Source organism: Bufo bufo, chromosome 6, assembly GCF_905171765.1.
Source record: "Bufo bufo chromosome 6, aBufBuf1.1, whole genome shotgun sequence".
NCBI classification, from domain to species: domain Eukaryota; kingdom Metazoa; phylum Chordata; class Amphibia; order Anura; family Bufonidae; genus Bufo; species Bufo bufo.
Genome location: NC_053394.1, coordinates 436,190,234 through 436,202,355, shown reverse-complemented (window position 1 = coordinate 436,202,355; position 12,122 = coordinate 436,190,234).

Genomic DNA, 12,122 nt, shown 5'->3' with positions numbered 1-12,122 from the left:
AACACGGCAGGTTGGAACCCATAATTGGCCATGAAGGGAGACGTCCCAGAGGAAGAGTTCACCGCCGTGTTCCTGGCAAACTCAGCCCAAGGCAGAAGGTCAACCCAATTGTCTTGGTGATCGGAGACATAGCAACGAAGGAATTGCTCCAAGGCCTGATTGGATCGTTCTGCGGCCCCATTGGACTGAGGGTGGTAGGCCGAGGAGAAGGAGAGATGAATCCCCAACTGGGAGCAAAAGGCGCGCCAGAACCTGGACACAAACTGACTCCCCCGATCCAACACAATCTCCTTGGGCAAACCGTGCAACCGGAAGACCTCCCTGGCAAAAATCGTGGCCAACTCTTGTGCAGAGGGTAACTTCTTGAGAGGAACACAGTGGCACATTTTGGAAAACCGATCCACAATCATGAGAATGACCGTATGGCCTCGGGATGCAGGGAGGTCCACAATGAAATCCATCCCCAGGTGTGACCATGGGCGCTCCCCGGTGGCTATGGGTTGCAGTAGGCCCAACGGAAGGTGCCGAGGGGACTTACTCTGGGCACAAACGGAGCATGCCGCTACATATGCGGCGATGTCGGAACGTAGGGAAGGCCACCAGAACAGACGTGAAACAGCCCAGGACAGCTGATTCTTTCCAGGATGCCCCGCGGTCTTGGAGTTATGGTAGGTTCGCAACAACCGAGTGCGCAACTCCTCAGGCACAAAACATCTGCCGTTGGGTCTCCCAGGGGGAGCACCAGATTGAGCCGCCAAAATCTGCTCACCCAGGGGAGAGGTCAGGCTGGTGCGAATGGCGGCCAGGATCTGATTCGGAGGTATGACCGAAGTCGGAATCGACTCCTCCCTGGACAGCTCGGAGTACTGCCGTGATAGGGCATCCGCCCTGATGTTCTTGGAACCGGGTAGGTAGGAGACCACGTAATTAAAACGTGACAAGAACAGAGCCCATCTGGCCTGACGTGGTGTCAATCTCTTGGCCTCAGAAAGGTAGGTCAGATTCTTATGGTCCGTCAGGATGAGAACCGGAACCACCGAACCCTCGAGCAAGTGCCTCCATTCTTTAAGGGCCTGCACGATGGCCAATAACTCCCTGTCACCAATCTGATAGTTGCACTCCGCGGAAGACAGTTTCCGGGAGTAAAACCCACAAGGAAGCAGAGGACCCTCTGGTGTTCTACGCTGAGACAGAAGGGCGCCTACTCCCGTCTCAGACGCGTCCACCTCGAGGACAAAGGGCAACCCAGGGTTGGGATGCGACAGAATCGGAGCCGACACAAAAGCGGACTTTAGGGCCTCAAAAGCTCGGATGGCCTCGAGCGGCCAGACCTGGGAATTACTGCCCTTCCTGGTCAGATCCGTGAGAGGCTTGGCCAGCATGGAAAAGTCCCTGATGAACTTCCGATAATAATTGGCGAAGCCCAAAAAGCGCTGCAGGGAACGAAGACCACTGGGCTGGGGCCACTGTAAGACAGCCGAAACCTTCTCAGGATCCATGGAGAACCCCTCAGCGGAAATGATGTAACCTAAGAAGGTTACCTGGGATCGGTGAAATTCGCATTTCTCAAGCTTACCGAACAGCTTGTTCTCTCGTAACCGTTGCAACACTCGTCTGACATCCAGAATGTGGGCCTCCATGGATTCAGAATATACCAAGATGTCATCCAAATAGACCACTACACATTGCTGCAACAGGTCACGGAAAACATTGTTGATGAATTCCTGAAAGACTGCGGGCGCATTGCACAACCCAAAGGGCATAACCAAGGATTCGTAATGACCGGTCCTGGTGTTAAACGCGGTCTTCCACTCATCGCCCGTCTTGATCCTTACCAGGTTATATGCCGCCCTCAGGTCGAGTTTGGTAAAGACCGTGGCCCCTTTAAGGCGATCGAACAGCTCGGAAATCAAGGGTATCGGGTAAGCGTTCTTGATCGTGATGCGATTGAGACCCCTGTAATCGATGCAAGGCCTCAACTCACCGCCCTTCTTTTTCACAAAGAAAAATCCAGCCCCTGCCGGGGACGAGGATTTGCGAATGTGTCCGCGTGAAAGCGCCTCCCTCACGTACTCCTCCATGGCCTCATTCTCCGCTACCGACAGTGGATAGACTTTGCCACGAGGAGGAACGGCACCAGGTTGTAACTCTATGGCACAATCGTATGGGCGGTGCGGAGGTAGGGCAACCGCGCGCACCTTATCGAATACATCCCGGTACTCCTCGTATTCAGGAGGCAACAGAGAGTCCGAGGAAGTACACAGCAACTTGACAGACCCATGGATGCAACTAGCCCCACACTGCGGTGACCACGAGAGGATCTCGGCCGATCTCCAATCGAAAGTCGGATTATGCTTCTGGAGCCAGGGGTACCCCAAGACCACCGAGTAGTGTGGAGACGAAATAACCTGGAGACAGACCGACTCTCTGTGAACGGCACCAATGGCTATCCCCACTGGAAGGGTCTCATGAGTCACGTGTGACGACAGAAGGGGTCTGCCGTCTATCGCCTCAAGAGCCAGTGGGGAACCTCGAGCCTGCAGAGGAATGGAATTGGCGGCAGCGAACACACTATCAATGAACAAACCACCAGCACCGGAGTCCACCAACGCCTGGGTCGTCACCGAGCCCCCGACCCAGGAGAGGACAACAGTGATCAGTGGTTTGTCAACACGGGAAACCGGGGACGAGGAGACTCCACCCAAGATCTGCCCCCGACAGGATCTCAGGTACGAGCGTTTCCCGGACGGTTCGGACATGCCAACCGAAAATGCCCACCGAGACCACAGTACATGCATCGACCCTCGCGTCTCCGGAGTACCCTCTCCCCCTCGGACAGGCGAGCAAACCCCAGCTGCATGGGTTCACCCCCAGACAAGTCATCCCCAGGAGGCGTGGGAGGAGAGGGACGCACGGGTGGGACAGCAAACGTAGGCGCCAATCTGTTAGAAGACCTCCGCAGGCTCTCCTTAAAGGAAGGTCTCTCCCTGAGTCTGGTGTCAATCAAAATCAGGAAAGAAATAAGAGACTCGAGCTCCACTGGTAGGTCCTTAGCTGCAACCTCATCCTTCAAGGCATCCGAGAGACCATGAGAGAAAGCAGCGACCAGAGCCTCATTATTCCAGCCCACCTCTGCTGCCAGGGTACGAAACTCAATGGCGTATTCAGCTACGGATCGTGAACCCTGTCTGATGGACATAAGGAGCTTCGCAGCAGAGGCAGCACGAGCCGGCACATCGAATACCTTCCGAAGAGAAGCAACAAAACCGGAAAACTCGGCAACCACCGGATTGTTGTTCTCCCATAAAGGGCTGGCCCAGGCCAAGGCCTTGTCCGAGAGCAGCGAGATCAAGAAGCCCACCTTTGATCTCTCAGTAGGAAAGGCATGTGGCAGCAACTCAAAATAAATGCCCACCTGGTTAAGGAAACCTCGGCACTGAGTTGGCTCTCCCCCAAAGCGCTGTGGAAGAGGGGCAGAACCGGTCATACCCCGAAACACCGCAGGCGCAACAACAGGTGTCGGGGTAGACTCTGGCGCAACAACCGGAGCGGCAGTAGGAGCGACAACCGACCCATCGGCAACGGGAGCGAAATGAGCCGTGCGTTCAAGCAGGGTTTGCAACGCCACAGCGAACCGACCCAACAGGTGATCCTGCTGATCAAGTCTGGCAACCAGCATGGGTAGCGAGGATGGCCCTGTACCGTCAGAATTCATGGCTTGGTCCTAATGTCACGGAACCATGAACCAGACGTACAACAAGAGATAAGTGAAAATAAGAAGGCTTTATTGAAAATAAAGCTGTAAAGCAAAAGTCCAAACGAATGGTGAAACCGAAGCAGAGTCTTTGAGAGGCCAGAGATCAGGAACCAGAAGGGTAGTCAGACGAAGCCAGGATCAGGAACCAGCAGGGTAGTCAGACGAAGCCAGGATCAGGAACCAGCAGGGTAGTCGGACGAAGCCAGGATCAGGAACCAGAAGCAGCAGCAGTCTTAGAAGCATGTGAACACAGGAGGACCAAGCAAGGAACTGAAGCCACAGACCTCCTATATATATGAGCTAGGCATCCAGCTCCTCCCACTGGGAAGCAGGAGCCGCAGGGTGGAAGGCTACAAGAAACCTAGAAACCAAGATGGCCGCCAGCACATGTCAAACGAAGGAGAACAGCAAGAAGGTAAGACCATGACACATACCAGCTGGTGAGGGCCTGTTTTTATTTTTCATTTGGATTATATTTGTTATATAGGATGAATAGGTGAATCATCCAAAAAACAGAGCACCTTAACCATATTAACAATTACGGGTGAGCCACGATATAAATATATTCCATTGCTTATGTAATATAATATACAGAGATATAATACACAGTCATATAAGCCAAAAGAGAGAAAATCCAGCTTTTAAAAAGCAGATCCTTTATTCTGTGAAATCAAGGACGTTTTCCAGACACAGGATGAACGTACACGGTCCACATGTTTCGGACACTCATATTACGGTCCTTACTCATGACCAGTGCACATAGTAGAGATCACTCCATATGAACCTCCCCCCCCTCCCCCCTCAGGAGGAGGGGCAGGTGATGCGGCTCACCTGGAGTGAAAATCTAGACAATCACCAACATTGAACCCTTAAAATACCCTGAAAAAGAAAGACCATAAATATATGGCACATATACTGACAAAATGACAAGAGGGATAGGTGGCATCAATATTGTAGGATCAGATCCTTTGTGGGCGTACGCGGTTCCGGCGTCCGTGCCGACGTGATCGCGTATCCATGCTGGGCCGCTGGAGCGTCCGCGTGCATGCTTGAGAGGAGGTTCGCAAAGGGTTACGCAGCCGAACGTACGCGCATCTTATTTGCTACGCCGGCCGCTGACGGGGAATATACCTGTACATAAACTCTAGTAGATTAGAGGGCAGGCATGGGTTAAGTGATCAATGACCAGCCAAGGCCGCACAAGTGTCAGGGATTAGGATAATCATATGGCCTATGAGGAATAGACACATGGCACTCTGTGATTGGCTGGCAGGTGTGTAAGAGGTGATCTCCCGGGCTGCTCAGTGCCCACTGTTGTTTTGACAACCCGGGTGTATGTCGCTGTGCACATTCTTCTAGACTACCTGTGCATGGCCTCTGCCTTCCTCAATCCATCTCTAGAGACTGCCTGTGGGAAACTTCCATGCGGAACAGTTTGTCTTGTGTTGGACCTCAGATCGGACCCTGGAAATGTCTCGTCCCAAGGTACTACGTTACACGGACTATTTCACGGTCTGGCTGTCCCTTGTGAGTTTTTCTGCACAAGTTATTATTTGGATTGATACCTGCATAGGATTTCTGGTCTGGACTGTACTGCTGTCATTTAATAAATCCAACATTGTTTAAACTCTGTCTGGTTGTTTGGGGTTCTGCACCATTACAACAGAGATATACTGTAATATGACAGAACAACAGACGTGTAGGTCGGGGGACACCTGGGAAATACTGACCATAAAGTAATAACCTTCCAATTGTTATTCAAAAGAGCGTTTTTACAGGGAGGAACAAAAATACCAAACTTCAAAAAAGCTAAATTTGGCCAACTAAGAGAGGCCATAGGCCTAACTAACTGGGATAAAGTCCTCAAAAATAAAAACACTGCCACAAAATGGGATATCTTTAAAAGCATCCTAAAATCTCAATGTGAGAGGTACATACCGTATGGGAATAAAAGGTTAAGGAGCAAAAAGAAACCAATGTGGATAAACAGAACTGTAAAGAAAGCAATAAATGACAAAAAGAAAGCATGTAAATCACTAAAACAGGAGGGCAAGCACGGAAGCACTGAAAAACTATAAGGAAAAAAATAGAATATGTAAAAGATAAATAAAAGCGGCCAAACTAGAAACCGAGAGATTAATTGCCAAAGAGAGTAAAACTAACCCTAAAATGTTCTTCAATTATATAAAAATTGGTAAAAAGTATAAATCTGAAGGTGTCGGCCCTTTACAGAGTAATGAGGGGGGAGTCGCAGAGAGCGACGAGGAGTTAGTAAAGCTGTTAAATATTTTTTTCTCCAATGTATTCACTGAGGAAAATAAACTGTCAGATGAAATGCAGAATGTAAAAGTAAATTCCCCATTAAAAGTGTCCTGTCTGACCCAGGAAGAAGTACATCAGCGACTTAAAAAGATTAAAATAGACAAATCTCCGGGACCAGATGGCATACACCCCCGTATCCTAAGGGAATTAAGTAATGTCATAGCCAGACCCTTATTTCTGATATTTGCGGACTCTATACTGACAGCGAATGTCCCACAGGATTGGCGCATAGCAAATGTGGTGCCAATATTCAAAAAGGGTCCAAAAACAGAGCCTGGAAACTATAGGCCGGTAAGTTTAACATCTGTTGTGGGTAAACTGTTTGAAGGTTTTCTGAGAGATGCTATGTTAGGGCAGCTCAACGGAAATAAGCAAATAACGCCATATCAGCATGGCTTCATGAGGGATCGGTCATGTCAAACTAATTTAATACGTTTCTATGAGGAGGTAAGTTCTAGACTTGACAGCGGCGAATCAATGGATGTCGTATATCTGGACTTCTCCAAAGCATTGGACACTGTACCACATAAAAGGTTAGTATATAAAATGAGAATGGGTGAAAACGTCTGTATGTGGGTAAGTAACTGGCTGAGGGATAGAAAACAGAGGGAGGTTATTAACTGTACATACTCAGATTGGGTCACTGTCACTAGTGGAGTACCTCAGGGGTCAGTACTGGAGGGGTCACTGTCACTAATGCGGTACCTCAGGGGTCAGTATTGTGGGGGTCACTGTCACTAGTGCGGTACCTCAGGGGTCAGTATTGTAGGGGTCACTGTCTCTAGTGGGGTACCTCAGAGGTCAGCATTGGAGGGGTCACTGTCACTAGTGGAGTACCTCAGGGGTCAGTACTGGAGGGGTCACTGTCACTAGTGGAGTACCTCAGGGGTCAGTACTGGAGGGGTCACTGTCACTAATGCGGTACCTCAGGGGTCAGTATTGTGGGGGTCACTGTCACTAGTGCGGTACCTCAGAGGTCAGTATTGTGGGGGTCACTGTCACTAGTGCGGTACCTCAGGGGTCAGTATTGTGGGGGTCACTGTCTCTAGTGGGGTAGCTCAGGGGTCAGTACTGGAGGGGTCACTGTCACTAGTGGGGTACCTCAGAGGTCAGCATTGGAGGGGTCACTGTCACTAGTGGAGTACCTCAGGGGTCAGTACTGGAGGGGTCACTGTCACTAGTGGAGTACCTCAGGGGTCAGTACTGGAGGGGTCACTGTCACTAGTGGGGTACCTCAGGGGTCAGTATTGGGCCATATTCTCCAATATATTTATTAATTATCTTGTAGAAGGCTTGCATAGTAAAGTATATATTTTTGCAGATGACACTAAACTGTGTAAAGTAATGGACATGGAAGAGGACAGTATACTGTATATATACTACAGAGGACAGTATACTGTATATATACTACAGAGGACAGTATACTGTATATATACTACAGAGGACAGTATACTGTATATATACTACAGAGGACAGTATACTGTATATACACTACAGAGGACAGTATACTGTATATATACACCACAGAGGATAGTACACTGTATATATACTACAGAGGACAGTATACTGTATATATACTACAGAGGACAGTATACTGTATATACACTACAGAGGACAGTATACTGTATATATACTACAGAGGACAGTATACTGTATATACACTACAGAGGACAGTATACTGTATATATACACCACAGAGGATAGTACACTGTATATATACTACAGAGGACAGTATACTGTATATATACTACAGAGGACAGTATACTGTGTATATACTACAGAGGACAGTATACTGTATATATACTACAGAGGACAGTATACTGTATATATACTACAGAGGACAGTATACTGTATATACACTACAGAGGACAGTATACTGTATATATACACCACAGAGGATAGTACACTGTATATATACTACAGAGGACAGTATACTGTATATATACTACAGAGGACAGTATACTGTATATACACTACAGAGGACAGTATACTGTATATATATACTACAGAGGACAGTATACTGTATATACACTACAGAGGACAGTATACTGTATATATACTACAGAGGACAGTATACTGTATATATACTACAGAGGACAGTATACTGTATATATACTACAGAGGACAGTATACTGTGTATATATACTACAGAGGACAGTATACTGTATATATACTACAGAGGACAGTATACTGTATATACACTACAGAGGACAGTATACTGTATATATACTACAGAGGACAGTATACTGTATATATATACACTACAGAGGACAGTATACTGTATATATACACTACAGAGGACAGTATACTGTATATATACACTACAGAGGACAGTATACTGTGTATATATATATATACTACAGAGGACAGTATACTGTATATATACTGAAGAGGACAGTATACTGTATATACACTACAGAGGACAGTATACTGTATATATACTACAGAGGACAGTATACTGTATATACACTACAGAGGACAGTATACTGTATATACACTACAGAGGACAGTATACTGTATATATACACCACAGAGGATAGTACACTGTATATATACTACAGAGGACAGTATACTGTATATATACCACAGAGGGTAGTATACTGTATATATACTACAGAGGACAGTATACTGTATATATATATTACAGAGGACAGTATACTGTACATATACTACAGAGGACAGTATACTGTATATATATACTACAGAGGACAGTATACTATATATACACTAGAGGACAGTATACTATATATACACTACAGAGGACAGTATACTGTATATATATATACTACAGAGGACAGTATACTATATATACACTACAGAGGACAGTATACTGTATATATATATTACAGAGGACAGTATATTATATATACACTACAGAGGACAGTATACTGTATATATATACTACTACTGAGGACAGTATACTGTATATGTACACTACAGAGGACAGTCTACTGTATATATATACTACAGAGGACAGTATACTATATATACACTACAGAGGACAGTATACTATATATATATATACTACAGAGGACAGTATACTGTATATACACTACAGAGGACAGTATACTGTATATATACACCACAGAGGATAGTACACTGTATATATACTACAGAGGACAGTATACTGTATATATACTACAGAGGGTAGTATACTGTATATATACTACAGAGGACAGTATACTGTATATATATATATTAGAGAGGACAGTATAATGTATATACACTACAGAGGACAGTATACTGTATATATATATACTACTGAGGACAGTATACTGTATATGTACACTACAGAGGACAGTCTACTGTATATATATACTACAGAGGACAGTATACTATATATACACTACAGAGGACAGTATACTATATATATATACTACAGAGGACAGTATACTATATATACATTACAGAGGACAGTATACTATATATACACTACAGAGCACAGTATACTGTATATATATATTACAGAGGACAGTATACTGTATATATATACACTACAGAGGACAGTATATTGTATATATACTACAGAGGGCAGTATACTATATATACACTGCAGAGCACAGTATACTGTATATATACACTACAGAGGACAGTATACTGTATATATACACTACAGATGACAGTATACTGTGTATATATATGTATATATTTATATATATATATACTACAGAGGACAGTATACTGTATATATACACTACAGAGGACAGTATACTGTATATACACTACAGAGGACAGTATACTGTATATATACTACAGAGGACAGTATACTGTATATATACTACAGAGGACAGTATACTATATATACACTAAAGAGGACAGTATACTATATATACACTAGAGGACAGTATACTGTATATATACACTACAGAGGACAGTATACTGTATATATATACTACAGAGGACAGTATACTGTATATATACTACAGAGGACAGTATACTGTATATATACACTACAGAGGACAGTATACTGTATATATACACTACAGAGGACAGTATACAGTGTATATATATACTACAGAGGACAGTATACTGTATATATACACTACAGATGACAGTATACTGTGTATATATATATATGTATATATATATACTACAGAGGACAGTATACTGTATATATACACTACAGAGGACAGTATACTGTATATATACTACAGAGGACAGTATACTGTATATGTACTACAGAGGACAGTATACTGTATATACTACAGAGGACAGTATACTGTATATATACACTACAGAGGACAGTATACTGTATATATACTACAGAGGACAGTATACTGTATATGTACTACAGAGGACAGTATACTGTATATACTACAGAGGACAGTATACTATATATACACTAAAGAGGACAGTATACTATATATACACTAGAGGACAGTATACTGTATATACACTAGAGGACAGTATACTGTATATATACACTACAGAGGACAGTATACTGTATATACACTACAGAGGACAGTATACTGTATATATACTACAGAGGACAGTATACGGTATATACACTACAGAGGACAGTATACTGTATATATACTACAGAGGACAGTATACTGTGTATATACTACAGAGGACAGTATACTATATATACACTAAAGAGGACAGTATACTATATATACACTAAAGAGGACAGTATACTATATATACACTAGCGGACAGTATACTGTATATATACACTACAGAGGAAAGTATACTGTATATATATATACTACAGAGGACAGTATACTATATACTACAGAGGACAATATACTGTATATATACACTACAGAGGACAGTATACTGTATATATATATATATACTACAGAGGACAGTATACTGTATATATACACTACAGAGGACAGTATACTGTATATATATATATACTACAGAGGACAGTATACTATATACTACAGAGGACAATATACTGTATATATACTACAGAGGACAGTATACTGTATATACACTACAGAGGACAGTATACTGTATATATACTACAGAGGACAGTATACTGTATATATACACTACAGAGGACAGTATCCTGTATATATATACTACAGAGGACAGTATACTGTATATATACTACAGAGGACAGTATACTGTATATATACACTACAGAGGACAGTATACTGTATATATATATACTACAGAGGACAGTATACTATATACTACAGAGGACAATATACTGTATATATACTACAGAGGACAGTATACTGTATATATACTACAGAGGACAGTATACTGTATATACACTACAGAGGACAGTATAATGTATATACACTACAGAGGACAGTATACTGTATATATATACTACAGAGGACAGTATACTGTATATATACACTACAGAGGACAGTATACTGTATATATATACTACAGAGGACAGTATACTGTATATATACTACAGAGGACAGTATACTGTATATATACACTACAGAGGACAGTATACTGTATATATATATACTACAGAGGACAGTATACTATATACTACAGAGGACAATATACTGTATATATACTACAGAGGACAGTATACTGTATATATACTACAGAGGACAGTATACTGTATATACACTACAGAGGACAGTATAATGTATATATACTACAGAGAACAGTATACTGTATATATACTACAGAGGACAGTATACTATATATACACTAAAGAGGACAGTATACTATATATACACTAGAGGACAGTATACTGTGTATATACTACAGAGGACAGTATACTGTATATATACTACAGAGGACAGTATACTGTATATATATACTACAGAGGACAGTATACTGTATATACACTACAGAGCACAGTATACTGTATATATACACTACAGAGGACAGTATACTGTATATATACTACAGAGGACAGTATACTGTATATATGCTACAGAGGACAGTATACTGTATATATACTACAGAGGACAGTATACTGTATATATATACTACAGAGGACAGTATACTGTATATATATACACTACAGAGGACAGTAAATTGTATATATACTACAGAGGACAGTATACTATATATACACTACAGAGGACAGTATACTGTATATATATACTACAGAGGACAG